Source organism: Medicago sativa, chromosome 4 (genome assembly GCF_051527215.1).
Source record: "Medicago sativa cultivar Bolivia chromosome 4, Bolivia_mono, whole genome shotgun sequence".
Classification (NCBI taxonomy): domain Eukaryota; kingdom Viridiplantae; phylum Streptophyta; class Magnoliopsida; order Fabales; family Fabaceae; genus Medicago; species Medicago sativa.
Window position 1 is genome coordinate 90640830 of NC_140752.1, and position 6000 is coordinate 90646829.

Consider the following 6000-nt stretch of genomic DNA (forward strand, 5'->3'; position numbering starts at 1 on the left):
TTTCTTCCATATATTGATCATGGCCTTGTTTTATATATAAATATGTTTGTTGTAGTTTATTACATGTCTACATGTAATTGTAGTATAAGAGTTATATAATCTAGAAATTAATTTTATGCGATTAGATGGATCATCAAGATCAAGAAATTGATATCAATAGATGGTTTGATTTGCACCGAAGAGCTATATCTCAGCTTATGTGTGCTGTTGTCTTCTGTTATTTTCGAATCTCTCGTAAAAAAAAAAATAAGCTATAGTATGAGCTCACAGAGAGAAAGGGTGCGTGAAGAAGTAATGTATCGACTTAGAAATAGTGAAACTAGTAGAAATATAATAAGAATGGGTCCTCAAACTTTTTTAAAGTTATGCGATATGTTAGAAAAAGAAGGGGGCTTACGACCTACAAGATGGTCAAGTGTGGAAGAACAAGTTGCAAAATCACTTTACATACTAACCCATAATGCTAAAAATCGTGAAGTCAACTTTTGGTTTCGTCGCTCGGGTGAGACAATTAGCCGTCGTCTCCATCAAGTTTTGAAAGCTATTCTTGAATTGGAAGAAAAAGTTTATTGTACAACCTGATGGATCAACGATCCCCTTGGAAATTTCTAGTAGCACTAGATTCTACCCATATTTTAAGGTACATTTTTATATTAATAAAATATTAGCAAGACTTGAATAAATTATATATATTGCTAGAAAAATACTATATTGTGTCAGGATTGTGTTGGTGCTATAGATGGAACACATATACGAGTCAAGGTATTTGCAAAAGACGCCCCTCGTTATCGTGGTAGGAAAGAGTATCCAACACAAAATGTTTTAGCAGCGTGCACTTTTGATTTAAAGTTCACGTATGTGCTTGCGGGATGGGAAGGCTCCGCCTCTGACTCAAGAATAATAAAGAATGCATTAACACGAGAAGATAAACTTAAAATTCCTCAAGGTAATATAAGAATCAACATAAAGTTATAACTACTTATATTATATACTTCAAACTATCACATTTATTATTTACCTTTACTGTAGGAAAATATTATCTAGTTGATGCTGGCTTCATGTTGACAAGTGGACTTATTACGCCTTATAGAGGAGTTCGGTATCACTTGAAAGAATTTTCGGCAAGAAATCCACCCCTAAATTATAAAGAATTGTTTAATCTTCGGCATGCGTCTTTACGAAATGCAATTGAAAGAGCCTTTGGTGTATTAAAAAAAAGATTTGAGATTTTATCAAATTCAACAGAACCCGCTTATGGAGTCAAAGCTCAGAAATTAATCATTTTTGCATGTTGCATTCTTCACAATTATCTAATGAGCGCATAACCAAATGAAGACCTTATAGCTGAAGTAGATGCCGAACTTGCAAATCAAAATGCATCCCATGACGATCATGAGGCATCAAGAAGTGATATGGATGAATTTGCTCAAGGTGGAATTATAAAAAATGGTGCAGCGCATCAAATGTGGTCAAATTATGAAAATAATGGTCAAACCTAAATGGATTACATTACAATTTATATTATTATTTTGATTTTGGTTGTTCTTTAATGAAGTTGTACTGAATTTATTGAATTATGGTGTTTATTATATATGTGTGTGTTTGGACTAAATGTATATTTGAAATTGATGTCAACCAACAATGGTAATTCTGGGGCTTTGACCTGGAACCAAGCCATGGATGATGCTCTTGTTGATGCTCTCATGGAAGAATTTGAAAAAGGTAACAAAGTTAACGGTACCTTTACGACAATAGCATATAACAATGTTACAGATGAACTCGTGAGATTGTTTGGTGACAAAATTGATAAGGTGAAGATACAAAATCATTGGAAAACTTTGAAAAGAAACTACAGTGAGTATCACGAAATTTTTAAAGGTGGTATGAGTGGGTTTTCTTGGAATTCAAATACACAGTTATGGGATGCGGAAGAACCAGTTTGGGCTGCTCTAATTGAGGTAAATTTTGTAAATCATGTATTTTAAAATATTTTTTGATTGATCAAAAATTTTACGACTTGTGTCAAACTTACTTTTCAGTCGAAACCAAAAGCAGCACATTGGAGAGTTGATTCATTTCCAAACTATAAAAAGATGACAATACTTCATGGGCCTAACCGAGCTGATGGAGATGAATCTGGAACTTTTAAAGAGACCAGAAAACGAGGGGCATCGATCACCGAGGAAGATTTTGTTGAAACTATTCAAGATATTGATGACCGTGTTGCTCAGAATGAGGTAACTTTGGAGAGCTTTGATGCTCCTGATTATGACTTTACTTTACCTGAAACACAATCATATGATCCTTCAACCATGGCAAGTGGTGGAAAAAGGAAGAAATTGAAAGCGGCTAAGAATAAAGAGACATACAGTGATATTATTGAACTTAAAGAGTCAATGAAAGTGGTTGCAGAGGCACTCAGAGAAGGAAATGCTGCAATACGGGAAGGAAATGAAATAACGAGATAACGTCATAAACATGAGTTGCCTCCAATTTCAGGAGAAGAAACTTGGAATTTATTAGAGGAGTGTGGATGTGACCCAAATTCATTGCCTAAGATATATCGTGTTGTCATGAAAGATGTAGACATACTTAGAATGATTCTTCAGTGTCCACCCAAAGCACGCAAAGCAGTGATAATGGAAACTGTCTTTGGCTCTTCTGATTAATCATACTATGATGGTGTTATGATGTTTATGAGTTTTTTTAGGGAATGTTTATGAGTATTTTATTTGCACTTTATAATGTTTCTGAATATTTGGAACACTGAATATTTTGTTTTTTATTATCATTATTTTTTTTTAAGGAGAAATAGTTAATCGTAGTCATAGTCACTTTCATGTGTCTTTTTTTTTTGAGTAAGTAGTCACTTTCATGTGTCTTATTTGTTCATATGCAACAAATTTCATTTATCTTACAATTGTTAATTAATAAGCACTATCCATGATTTTGAATATTCTTATGTCATATATTTAAGAGCTATGCTATTTTTTACGAAAGTAATTGGCAAAAAATGCAAGGATTACAAAGAATTACTCTTATAAAAAAAATTACAAAGAATTGCTCTTATAAAAAAATACTACAAAGAATTGCTCCTATAAAAACGACAAAAAAAAAAAAAAAACAATATGATGCATGGAGCAAAATACATGAGCCGTTTAAGATAAAATAGCAGCTTAGATGTGTGCTTGTCTTTTGTCGGTTTCTAAAATCGTAAAAACAAGCAGTTTCTTTTATTTAATTAAATTTAAGGGTAAAACGGTAAAATACTTTTAAAATCCCTCCCCTCCCCTCCCCTCCCCTTGTGAACCAAACACACTTTTAATTAAAAATATCTCCCCTCCCCTCCCCTCCGTTAAAATCCCTCCCCTCCCCTCCCCTCCCCTCCCCTCCTAATTCTCGAACCAAACGGACCCAAGCGTGTTAATTTACATTAATTTTTGACATATGTAAATATCATATTATAAATTATAATATAAATAGGAAAAAGTACAATCACCTGCCCTAAAATTTAGTTAAATATCACACACATCTCCTCTAGTTTCAAATATTAAATAACATCCCCTTTAGATAACCCTGTTATATAATTTGTTTAGTTCCAAGCAAATCCCTCTAAAAATTCGATATATTTTCATAGCAACCTAATTATAGCAATCAATCGAGCATAAGCCAGATTCTTTAATGATGGCAATAGTCAGTTTTAGGGTGGCCAATGTGTATGTATTTATCTTCAACTTGTTTATGACTTTATAGCAATTAGTTTTAACACTTGTATTTTTCTTCCTATTTCCTCTTACCCGTTCTTCATTCTTCATTATACCTCCAAACTCTCTAAGTTGGTATCAACTTTCTCTGTAAAAATAAATTAATCAGATTGGAAATCCCTTTAAACCCCTTTTTTGTTCTTGACACTAGGGTACTTCTTTTTGTTCAATATCCCTATTTTTAGCATTTTATCAAATTGCAAGTTCATAGTTGAAAACATGTTTTCTGTCCCAATTAATTTTTGGGTGAGTATGTTGTAATTGAGGGATCACAAATGAAAGTGGCACTGTGTTGAACAGGAAGAATAGATCACTCAATTGACGAATTAACGTAACTGATCAATATTAAAATTTAGAAGCACTAGTTTGCCTATGGTGAATTACTAATAGGTGTTTTCAATGTTTGTGTCATTTAAAGAGACTTCAAGGGAGGTAAGTGCAATTTCCATGTAGAAATATCTTATCATATAAAGTTCAAATAGAACTTTAATTAACTGACATGTTAGTCCGTTTGTCTACTTAAATGTGTTGAACTAGTATGTAGACCCGTGCCAAGCACGGGCTAGAATTTTGCCATACTCAAGGTAGAGAATATTGTGATTTATCAAGTGCCACATAAAGCTCAACAATGGATAAAAGAGTGGAAGTCGAACCAAAATCAAGCGAAAAAAACTCATACCTAAGCCTTAAAATTTTGGATAAGACGGTGCATCATTCTCACTTGTGTGTTTTCTCTTTCTTCAACGTGTTGATCCACAACAGTGTTGACTCCTCAAGAAGGCCCAACAGTTGTATCATATCCCAGTTCAACATTGTGGGGGAGCAGGAGTGGTTCTTGGTGGTGGACCACACACACGGAGAGTTCAACACTTAGCGGAGAGATGTTAATGTGTCGAGTTAAAATTTTAAATTGGATGCAAGATTAGATGTTGAGCAATATATAAGTGAGATGACCCATATATTTTTTAAGGCTTTGAAAATAGATGATCCATATACCTAATGTTTTAAGACTGTGAATAATGATGTAATGGCTACCTCACTTATGTGGTTACTCTTAACCGAATATGATGATGCAATTCAATGTACGCTCCCACATAAATCTCAATATTATGATGATTTATATGGTTAGTTTTTAGGTATCATTAGTTTAATTTTCTATCTTAAATTTTAGTTTTTGGATATCATTCATTTTAATTCAACTTCTATTATTTTGAATTCTTTTACCGTCGATCTTTGGTAGGATCAGACAATGAAAAAATATATATGTGTTTTGCTAAGTTGACAAAATATATGATTATTATCCTTAAAAAATACATAGTTATTAGACATTTTAAATTGATCTAGCATTTTCTAAATGAGTATGATATTTTGGTAACATAATTACCCAATAATCTCCAATGATCCTTCAACAAATTCATAAAATTAACAGAAACTCATTATTCCATATACTATCATAGGTAAAATACACACCCCTTAAATTCTTCCCTTATCATTGATATCATGTTCAAATTACTTTTTCATTTTTTTTCTTTTTTAATTTATTTTCTATCTTTGCAAGAACAAATGGAACAAAAATATCCCTATATGATGAAACCGTCACCAACCCATAATTTTTATCATGTTGTTTCTTTGATCTTATTTGGCTATCTCATCTGATCACAGACACAAAGAGTCACACAATTAAGATAAAGATGTTAATGTGTCATGTGTGAGTTAAACATCTACATTTGATGCAGTAGTAGAAATTGTGCAACATATAAGTGAGATTTCCAATACACTTAATGTCTTAATGTTTTGGGTGAATATATGATGTTAATTTCACTTGTGGGGTTTCTATTATTTAAGTGTGATGATCCATTTACTTAATATATGGATGTCATTTGCTAAAAAAATAATATTAAATATAAGTTTTTGGATGTTGTTCGCTTTCATGCAATTTTTTTATCCAACCTCCATGTTTTAAATATCTTCACTTTTGATCTTTGGTGGGGTCTAACAATGAAAAAATGTAGATATGTTATGCTGAATTGATAAAGTACATGCTAATTATACATTTTTAAAATCATTTATGCTATATAGTACGGGGCTTTGCATACGAAAAAAGACGAAACTCATAGGTGTTTCATGCTGGGAGAATTATAATTCCGTATTGGATGGAATAAAGGCAGTATGGGGGTAAAAAATTGGCTGCCACGTAATGCATTTTCTTCCCTTAGCTTTTCGTTCCGTACTAAGA

General features: G+C 32.5%; 1 pseudogene; it reads left to right on the forward strand.

Annotated features, from left to right (window-relative positions):
• Positions 1-1661: 1661 nt before the first annotated feature.
• LOC146933623 (uncharacterized) lies at positions 1662-2859 on the forward strand (annotated as a pseudogene).
• Positions 2860-6000: the final 3141 nt, after the last annotated feature.